General features: G+C 34.7%; 1 pseudogene; it reads left to right on the forward strand.

Annotated features, from left to right (window-relative positions):
- Positions 1-7,757: 7,757 nt before the first annotated feature.
- Positions 7,758-10,558, forward strand: LOC110029399 (annotated as a pseudogene).
- The last annotated feature ends 958 nt before the right edge of the window (positions 10,559-11,516 follow it).

The following is an 11,516-nucleotide window of genomic DNA, read 5'->3' on the forward strand; positions in this document are numbered from 1 at the left end:
ATTACAAAATAAAAATACATAACAATAAATGGAGAGGGTGAAAAAGAAGGGGTTGCCAAACCTATAGGTAAGCATATAGATTGTAATCAGATGGCTATAAAGAAATTGATCCTACGGTGTAAGATTTTGATTCATTTGCCTTAAATATTTTGCATTCATTGGAGAGTAAGTGGGCCCTATTATAGCACATGTCACTATAGCATGGTACTATAATATGATATCATATCAGAAATTGAACAATATTTATTCTTTTTCAATCTTCTTTGAAATAATTATGGTGTTGGGTAGCCTTTTGGTGGGTTAAGTGGCTGGATTTGGCTATTAATGCTAATTTTAAGGTGTGAGGTTATGTTCTATTGTTGGTGATATAATTGTGAAAGGTTTGGAGGACATGACAAAAGAAATGCAAATGTAGTTCAGCTTGGGATCTTTTTGATTGATTTAGATTATCACTTTCAGAAAAGAGTTTTAAATGTTATAAAAATGTTAGAGTTTATGATAGATTGCTAGTTTTTGATGTAAACTTACGATCCAGATAGTAGGATTTGGTGGGGTTTAAGGAGGCTTGAAGGTGCAGAGAATATGATCGGGCCTTTGGTATTTTGGCTGTGAACATCAAGGAGAGGATTATATTAGATGTGAGGCTTTGGATACTGGTTTTTTGGTCTTGGAGGAAGCTACGAGTGGGTTGGATGGTATTTTTGGTGTCTCAAAGATTGGATGACAATGTAAAATTTATTACCGTTCGTCGAATAGCACTGTTTTGTTTCATTCAATTTTTTTCGGTAAGAAGTTACGAGATTATTTTTGACTTAATATTCCTTCAATTCTAATTCTAAAATTATCAGAAGATACTTTAAGGGATTGAAAGAAGTTAGGAAGCGTAAGTACACGGGTAGATGCAATGAAAGCCTTTGACCTTGAGGCCGTTTGTAATAAGGGTCCAATGAAATTTATCTTATTTTAGAGTATCTATGATTGGGCCATCAATGGTTCTAAACTACTTGATGAATGTCTCTAGTCGATCGTTATAAATTTCAAAGTTACCATAACACATGCTTCCAATCAAAGTTGCACATAATGTATAAATATAGATTAAAGGACAAATTAACACCATCAAACAAACAAACCCTTTAATATTCATGAATATAACTACAAAAAATCACAAGAAGTCAGTTCATACTGAGAACGACATAAGTGATGGTCATAGCTACACATAATCACAACAAGCTAATAATATCAATCAGCAGAATAGATGTTTACTTTATTTCCCTTAACTAAACATGGTACTCTCATCAATCAGCAGTGTCGCACCGCTACCTCACCGCTGCCCCAAATGAATCCTAAGTCTTACTTAGTTGCTTGCAAATTTCAATCAACTAAGTCTTGCAAATTTCCGGTCACTGAAATATGCACTTTCCCAACTTTTTAAAAAAACCGTCACTGAAATATGCACTTTCCCACCACTTCTGGCTAGGTGTGGTGGAAACTTTTTAGTTGCAGTCCGACCTTTTAGAAAAATTTTGTTATAGCCACCGCAGTTTTTTAGTTTCAAATTATTATTCAACAGCTTCACAACTGTTTTTTAATAAACTGCAGTTGCCTCGAACAGACCCTTAGTTGAATTAGAATAAGAATAAGTTATTCTGAAGTCAGGAACCAATGGTAACAAAGGATTATAAAGCGAACTTAAATTAGTTGGGAGTTAAGGTTGATGATGATGATTACTACCAGGAAACATGGCTATATACTAATGGATTTCTTTGTTTCTAACTGCAGTACTTTCACTTTAGTCAGGCTTCAGTTTTTCTAGTTTGCAATACCAAGAAAAACATCTCAAGTTTTCAACTGTTATTTTTTCAGTTTTCTTCCTCTGCATGATGGTGTTAGATTCTACTCAGCTGTCAATTATTTACTCTCGTTTCTTGAGACTTCAAATGGAAAGATTGTTTCACTTTACAGCAACAGGATATTTTATTACTTTATATATGCCAACACTTCATTGGTCTGCCAGGTCTGGAGCTCTGTTATCTGTTAAGCACATGCAAACATCTCGTCGACTCTGAGCTTGTCTAGTTGTCACTGCCTCTCTGGCAGTGCTCAAAATTGTCCAAGTTTCCTTGAGCATTGGTACGTGATTATTTATCATGGGTGCCTGCTATTCAGTGTCAACCCAAAGGTTTTCATCAAAGCATTATCCTCGCAAATGCAAGAAAGTTCGTGGAAAGGAGGCCACCGTTCCAAAAAAAACGTGGCAGATATGGTCTAAACAAATTTGTTCATGTTAAAGCAGCTGCAACCCGGCGAAAGTCGGAGGGTTCTAACTTGACGTTCCATCATACCCAGCTTCAATGGCATCATAGTCAGATTGATGCTAATGGTACTTTGTTATGCTTCTAACCAAATTGTCTGAAATAAAATTAATTTTTCTTTTTAATTTATTTTGAATCACTATTTTCTATCCAATTTAATTAGTATTCTTTTGTAATAGAATGTCTGTGCAGAAAATAAAATAATGGAGGAAATCTAAAAAAAATGTTATTTCTATGCTTTTTTTTGTACAATAGATTAGGTATATATATACATCTCGAAGGTCTCCAAAAGGTATTACAAAATAAAAATACATAACAATAAATGGAGAGGGTGAAAAAGAAGGGGTTGCCAAACCTATAGGTAAGCATATAGATTGTAATCAGATGGCTATAAAGAAATTGATCCTACGGTGTAAGATTTTGATTCATTTGCCTTAAATATTTTGCATTCATTGGAGAGTAAGTGGGCCCTATTATAGCACATGTCACTATAGCATGGTACTATAATATGATATCATATCAGAAATTGAACAATATTTATTCTTTTTCAATCTTCTTTGAAATAATTATGGTGTTGGGTAGCCTTTTGGTGGGTTAAGTGGTTGGATTTGGCTATTAATGCTAATTTTAAGGTGTGAGGTTATGTTCTATTGTTGGTGATATAATTGTGAAAGGTTTGGAGGACATGACAAAAGAAATGCAAATGTAGTTCAGCTTGGGATCTTTTTGATTGATTTAGATTATCACTTTCAGAAAAGAGTTTTAAATGTTATAAAAATGTTAGAGTTTATGATAGATTGCTAGTTTTTGATGTAAACTTATGATCCAGATAGTAGGATTTGGTGGGGTTTAAGGAGGCTTGAAGGTGCAGAGAATATGATCGGGCCTTTGGTATTTTGGCTGTGAACATCAAGGAGAGGATTATATTAGATGTGAGGCTTTGGATACTGGTTTTTTGGTCTTGGAGGAAGCTACGAGTGGGTTGGATGGTATTTTTGGTGTCTCAAAGATTGGATGACAATGTAAAATTTATTACCGTTCGTCGAATAGCACTGTTTTGTTTCATTCGATTTTTTTCGGTAAGAAGTTACAAGATTATTTCTGACTTAATATTCCTTCAATTCTAAATCTAAAATTATCAGAAGATACTTTAAGGGATTGAAAGAAGTTAGGAAGCGTAAGTACACGGGTAGATGCAATGAAAGCCTTTGACCTTGAGGCCGTTTGTAATAAGGGTCCAATGGAATTTATCTTATTTTAGAATATCTATGATTGGGCCATCAATGGGTCTAAACTACTTGATGAATGTCTTATAAAAACTAGCTAAATCACGTGAACATTTTACTTCAATCAAGCTTTTGGGTGAAGGCTAGTCTAATACTACTTTAATTTTGAAAGGGCTAATTTACTCCAACAATGACAATGATAAATCTTAGAAAAATCTCTTTTGTATACAAAGAGAATTATCTTCGCAAATTGATGTACAATTCTCATTTTTAGGGGCCTCTTGTTTAAGATGTTGTTGGAGGTCTTTTTTACATGGCTAAAAATAAGGATGTAATCAAATTATAGGATTATAAATTTTCCAATAAAAAGCTTAAGGATAATATTCATTAACCTCATGAATATATTAAGGTCATTTAAGAGTTCTAAACTTATTTAACGTGGACAATCGGATTTCTGTTACATTATTTACTCTATTTATAGGATTATTTTGCTTGGTGATATATTTGATTTTTTTTTAATGCAATTAGAGATTGTTTTATCTGATTTTTGCTTAATTGAGGGTTGTATCCTTTATTCTTGTGCAAGTGGTATATTTGTAGCTTGTTAGGGATGAATTATTGGATCTCCCTTGGCTTTTGTGCCCTGCCGTTATTATCGTTGGTTGTTCTCCCTGCTGTCTTCAGCTTGGACAGCAGTTGAACCCCAATCTTCAGTAACTTCACATATTCTCTTCCTTTTACCTTTCCACCTCCCCATTAAATCCGTTCTTTAAACACCTTTTAAGAATCCTAAAATGATGTTAGTATCACCACATATTCATAAAATTCATTGAAGATTTTGAAAATAATTTTTTATTCATCGCATGATTGAGTTCTAACTTGACAATAAACACTTGTCAAATCACTTAGAAAAATTGACTTATGAGGTCAAGTATAGTTAAAAGATAGTGAATCCATATTTGAGTGTGGTTTTATTCATAACCCAAATATTTATACACATTATTCTCGTCTCATAGTTTTTAGTTGTTAGTATGGTGGAGATTACTCGGAGAGTAAGGTTTTCTTATACAAACCTTTCCTAAGTAACCTCAACATGTCTATCGATTTTGGTTTGTCTAGTGAGATTCATTCTGTAATGAGACAAATTGGGAAGTTGGAAACTTGAAACTCTAATAATAATATCCTTAATGGTTCCAAGAGGAGGCAATTTAACTTGAAACTCTAATAATAATATCCTTAATGGTTCAAAGAGGAGGCAATTTGTCATGTGTGACATCATTAAGTTTTAAGAAAATTAAGGAGACCATAAAGGGTACTAAAGTCTCATCGAAGTCATTTGTTACTTCCTTCACATACATCAAGTGCAGGGATGTTAAATTAGAAAATTTTCTTTTTATGGTTCTGAACGTAGATTTTTTGTTTTGAAGTTTCAAAAGCAGGCATAACCTTTTTTTTGGAGTGGGTGGTTGTGGATTAGAATATGTTTTGTTGAGTACTGTTACGAGTGCTTTCTTTGTAGGTTTAATGGATGAGAGTTTAATGACCTTGTTATTGAAAAAAATATATTTTTTTCTCCTATAATGAATAACACTCATGTGATACTACCAAAATTTTCATGAGCACCACTTTTTAAGAGAATAATGATTTTTTTTGGAGATGAGAAGCGATGTGTAGTTGCCCCAATGACATGACAGGGTTCTGAGTGCGGTTCAATTTTTAATAATGTTGTGGGGTTGTAATAACGTTCATTGCAATTCCTTCATCTATAAATGATCTCTTTTTGGTAATAAGTAAATTTCAAGCTAAAAAAACTTTCGAGTGAGAAGGGCGTACAATGATTTCTTTTTTGTCCCAAAATATCCTTAAAAAGTTTAAAATTTTGGACAAAATTCTTTTAAGCTTCACAAAAACCAAATTTTATACACTTATATTTCTTATGCATCTAAATTTTTAATGCAGGAAAAAATATATTTAGAAATAACAAGCATTAAGTAGTTAAGTTAATAAGTTTTTTCAACCTACTACTTTTTACATAAACAGTTAACACAAAAAATAAACCAACTTACATAATTTGCTTGCACTAAGATAAAGTTTTGTTTATCTAATTGAAGCAATATTTTACCAAGGTTTTCACTCAAGACAAAATTTAAAGTAGGCTCACACAAAGGATATTAACAAGATTTTATAGTGGAGCTAACTAATTGGATTTTTATACTATCATCATAGATTTGTAAGTAATATACTTGATAATCTAGCTATTTATATGAGTTTAATCTATTTATTAAAACAATTATTAAGCTCAAATTAGCTAGAGTGACTCACAAACCTTGGAGGCAAATCCACCACAAAATGATTTATATTATTTTGACCTAGATTTGCTCCATTCCTCGTTTGCTTTGGTACCAAATATGTTGATAGTGGGTGTCTTTTTGGTGGGTTTGGTGGTTTGATTTGGTTATTAATTTTTAGTTTAAGGTGTGAGTATTCTGGAGTTGATGGCGTGCTGGTGAAATTTCTAGACGGGTAAGGTGTCAAAAATATCAATACTAATCCAGCTTGGGCGTGCTTGGGCTGATTTAAATGATCACATTTAGGGAACGGTTTCAGGTACTGTAAACAGATAGAATTTATAGTGGCTGATTAGTTTAGGATGTTAACTTGTGATTTGGAGTAAATTGTGAGATTTGGTGGAGTTTATGGGGGTGTAAAGGTATGCGGAATCAAAGTAGGTCTTTGCTCTTTCAAGTTTGGCTGAGAAATTCAAGGATGGGATTGGATTGGATTTAAGGCTTTGGATGTTTGTTTGCTGTTCTTAGAGGATGCTGATGAAGAGGAAGGGGAGATGAGAAGAGTTTGGAGCAAATGTTAGAGAGGAGTATTATGCAAATTGAAAAGAACAAAGGTAAGCATAAAATCTGAGGTAGGATTGGCAAAGTTGAAGGCCTCCAAGCTTCAAGCAAATGAGAAAAACCAAAATATTTCATTTATCAATAGAGTATTATAATGCATTTCAGGTCATATGTATAAACACTACATTAATCTTGGGAACCTATTTTGGAGAGAAGAAAAATGGGAGAGAAAGAGGGAAGGGGTAGCCGCTTAATAGAGGAGAGGAGTTCCAAAATGTATTAAACCTCATTATTTCTTACCCTAACTCTATTAAGAGGCTGGCAACTACAGGTTCTAAGATGTCAAAATGAAAATTAAAAATGAAAATGTAATAAGATGTCATTTCAACTTGGGCTTCTTTATGAGCTTTTTGTTTACGGGTCTGTAGGTTGCTTGGCTTTGGACCCAGCTCTTGTAATTAGTTCAGTGGGCTGATTTGCTTGAACTACTTTATGCGCTACGTTAAATAAATCTTCAAAATCTGTCATTTGCACTTATTACTGCATAAGAAGTAAAACATAAAAAAACTGAACTATTAATTCATATGATACTATGGTAGTTTCTAATCCGTCTTTGTTAATGAAATCTTGGTTTTCTTACTGAAAATGACAAAAATATTATCACTGATAAGCTGGTTTTCCTTTCGCAGTTATACGCCAAGAGGATGGTTGGTATGATTCTATGAGTATTCTAGAGTCAGATTCTGATGATGATTTTCATAGCGTTCCTGGAGATTAAGCATATATGAACTATTCTATTAAGATTTCTTCAATTGCTCTTTTGAGCTTATGATGTATTCATTATTGGTTTTTGTTATTTTTAGAATGTTTTCCAACATTAGGCTGTGCAAGTGGTGTTCAGAAGTTGCAGTATGATAATGCTTAACACTTCGTTGATGCCATGCATATGTTAGAGGAATTTTGTGTTGAACAGTATCTTAAGAGAGATGGAGGTAAAGCTGAGAAACTCTGCAAGGATGAACCAAAAGAAGGTGATGGATTCACAATTATTGGTGAGCAAGGCGATGACTTTCCCCAAGGAAAGGTTGATGATGCAGGATGCAGAGCTCAAGGATCAGATATGCCCAACCAAAGAAAAAGGAAGTTGGGTACACATCCTAGCTTTAAGGGTTTAGAAGGAAGGCATGAAATGGAGGACAGATTTCATGGTAACATTATGAAGGAAACACCTTCTCGTTTGCGCCATTTAGCTCCTACTCCAAGTTTTAATGAGAAAATTCAACATTTGCATGCACAAAGCGTCAGTCCATCATGGCAAATGAAGGAAACACCTTCTCGTTTGCGCCATTTAGCTCTTACTCCAAGTTTTAATGAGAAAATTCAACATTTACATGCACAAAGCGTCAGTCCATCATGCCAATGAAAGAAGTTAGCAGTTATCAAGCTGTCTTATACAAGAAAATCTCATGAGGGTGAAGAATATTGTAAGTAATATCTTCCACTTTTGTTTTCGTCCAAGCCAGATGATTAATGTTTGAGTGGTTAATGACATGTTAAATCTGTCTTGACTGCGATCTATATTTCACACAAATGTTCTCAGAATAAAATTCTTCATTGACAGTTTTATCGCAAATAGATAACTAAGTTATTTAAATCTAAATTTACTGTCTTCCACGACAGATTTCAAGGCATTTGTGTCCTGTCAGAGTGTCTGTTGACAAAAATTTTGCATGTTAAATCTGTTTTTTTAGCTAATTTTTTATTTTTTGCTTTTTTAGCATCATCCTAATCACAACTATAGCTATTTGGAGCAATAAGTTAGGTGAAGTTTAACATTCCATAGATCAAAAAGTGTCCTTATTGCTTTTCCAGTCACTACTTCTGTTCTTGTTCTCCAACATAGTCTTCTGACGGTAAAAACTATCTATTCATGTTTCTGTGATGTACTTTTGCTTATACCCCCTTTCTTCTTCGTGCTTGTTCTCTAATCAATCACCTTTTCATCATTACTATAAGCTCCAACTTTTTGGAGTTGGCTACTCATTCTGAATCTCTTCAAAATGGTCATGCACCTCTCAACCAAGTGGTTGGTGATGAATTTCACTTACTGTTGACTTGTTTTGATACATAGAATATGACCTTTTTTGTACATCCTTTGCCGCACTTTTCACCCATTAAGGAAGCCTTAATGTCCCTTGCAATATTTATGGTTCAATGCTGGATTATATTTTACATTTAGAACCACTTTTAGGATTTGAGGTGATATTACAATGGATCTAATTTGACTTCTGCGCTTTCCGCTCTTTGTTGCAGAAAATAAAGAAAATGAAGTAGACTTCAGATATCTTATGGCAATCAAGAAAGATGATACATTTCTGTTTATCACCTTTGCAGCATTTTGATGCATCAGCTATTCTTTTTTTATTTTTTATGGAGCAGGTGCTTCTAAGAAACTTTTATTTCGCCCAAGCGGCGCATACTGTTCCTTCCTCTCCAGCCGAGAACCCAGCGCCAGGATGCTGGTCTTACTTTGAACCCTCCACCTTTAATCTTCGAGGAGATAGCTATTTCAGGCATGATTTTTTAGCTCAATGATCCTTTTGTCTTCTCATTTTAATTAAAGGCTTCATTTGTCTTTACACTCATATCCCTACCCTAATCTGTAGAGATAAGGAAAAACGCCCTGCTCCAAATTATGCACCTTATTTACCTATTGGCATGGATTTGTTTGTGTGCCCCCGTAAAGTTCATCACATTGCACAGCACATTGAGCTTCCGCCTGTCAAACCTCGTGATCATCTCCCATCTCTCTTGTTTGTTAACATTCAGGTACTCGTATCTTGATGATGATGATGGTGGTTATTTATTTATTGATTGATTGATTTGAATATTTTTGTATGTGTACAGGTGCCAACTTACCCTGTAGCTATGTTTCTGGGTGGTAGTGATGGAGAAGGGATGAGCTTTGTATTATATTTCAAAATTTCTGAATGCTTTGACAAAGAAGTCTCTTCCCATTTTAAGATATGCCTCAAGGTTTCTAATCCTTCAGCCCGTTTGAACCCCTGCAATTCATAGCTTCTTGCTTAGACGAATGCTTTTTCCTTTTTTAATTCTGAAGTCCTGATTCTTTTTTTGGAAGACTTACATACATGCAATTTATGTATTTACAATCTAACTCCTAAACTTCAATTTTTACGTGCATGCTACCTTATCTATGCATGAGAAGGTGCATTTCACTTTTTTTTTCAAGTTTTAAGAGTGGTATTTTTCATTCTATATGAAAGATTTGAGACTTATAAATGTAAAATATAAACTTTTGGTGCTAGATATGTAAATATATAGGAATTCAGTGGCATGGTTTTCTGACTTTTGAAGCTTGGTCCTGCAGAAATTTATTGATGATGAAATCAGAATCCTTAGTTTCTTTTAGAGAAAGATTGAAGATCATGGCTGCGTTAGTTAATCCAGAGGAATTCCATTTGAGTGCTGCTGAAAAGAAGCTCATAACTGCATACAATGAGAAGCCAGTCTTGTCGAGAAAATATGACGAAAAATTATTCCATACGGGCGGACACCGCATGCATCTTGTATGTGGTGTCCGATCCTGACCGTAAATCAGGTGATCTACAGTCAGGATGCATTTCGGTGGGCCCCACCTAAAATTTTTTTTTAAGAAAACAAAAAAAAATTGAAATAATCCTGACCGTAGATCGATCACGTGATCAGACACCGCATGCAGAGATGCATGCGGTGTCCGTATGCATTAATTTATCCTTGTCTAGACCGCAACATAAATTTTTTTCGATAAAAGAAAATTATTTAACCTTTTTCAAATACCGAACCTATCTTTTAATATTGTCTGTTTGTTTTTATCAACTTTGTCATATGAACTCATAAAGAAAAGATTTTGGCGTGCGGTGCTGTTTATGAAGCCATATATTTTTTTTAAATTTTGGCCTCTGTTTTGTAGTTACAAGTAAACTGTATTTTTTTTAACCTTTGAGAAATAATTTCTTACCTTTTAATGCAGGGTCCTAACTACTTCGAGATTGAGCTGGACATACATCGCTTTAGCTACATCTCAAGAAAGGGACTCGAAGCTTTTAGAGAGCGCCTTAAGAATGGAATTGTTAGTTTGGGCTTAACTCTACAGGTATTTGATTTGTGACGCATCTTTTGTTTTACAAGATTTATTTGAAAAATTGTTGAGAGGTAGTAGAAGTAGCAATCAATAGTTAAAGATGCAAACGGAGATGGAAGCAAAAGAAACAATTGTTCTAAAAGCTTGTTTTATTCATTAAAGACCTGGCCTTATATAGAGCCTTCACAACGTTCTTGTCAATAAAACCCCAGACGTTTTATATATTTCCTATTTACAAATAGAACTCTAAACTAGATACAAATCTCAAGACTCCCCCACAAGATGGGCAGAAGATATTCAAAGCCCATTTTATCACATAACCTAGACAAATCTAATGAGCTAAGTCCTTTGGTGAGGCCGCCAGCTACTTCCTCTCCAGTGGCTACATTACTTAACTTTAGTAGTCTGTTATTCAACTATTCCTTGATGAACATCCTATCAATCTCCAGATGTTTGGCTCTATTGTGTTTCGCGGATTGTTGGCAATACTGATTGCTGATTTGTTGTTGCACCACAACTTCATTTGACTTTCTGGATCCACCTTGAGCTCTACCAAGAAGGCTCTCATCCACATCATCACGACAAATTCTTAGGCTGTGGTCTTGTACTCTGCATCTGCCTTTGCTGTTGACCTCGCTACTATTTATTGTTTCTTGCTCTTTCAAGAGAACAAGTTGCCCCCTATGAACATGCAACATCCTGGTATGAACCTGTTGTCATCAGCACAACTTACCCAGTCAGAGTCACAATAGCCCTGAATGCCTACATGCATATCTTCATGAAGATCAACCCCTTCTTTGATGCATGCTTCAGGTACCTTAGAATCTGATACACTGCGTCCATATGACCTTTTATTGGATCATGCATGTAGCGGCTCATCACACTCATTGCAAATGAGATGTCGGGACGAGTGTGACTAGGGGTGTAAACGAACCGAACACGAACGAACAGTGCTCATGTTCGTGTTCGGTTCGTTTGAAATATA

Source organism: Phalaenopsis equestris, unplaced genomic scaffold, assembly GCF_001263595.1.
Source record: "Phalaenopsis equestris unplaced genomic scaffold, ASM126359v1 Scaffold000570, whole genome shotgun sequence".
NCBI lineage: Eukaryota > Viridiplantae > Streptophyta > Magnoliopsida > Asparagales > Orchidaceae > Phalaenopsis > Phalaenopsis equestris.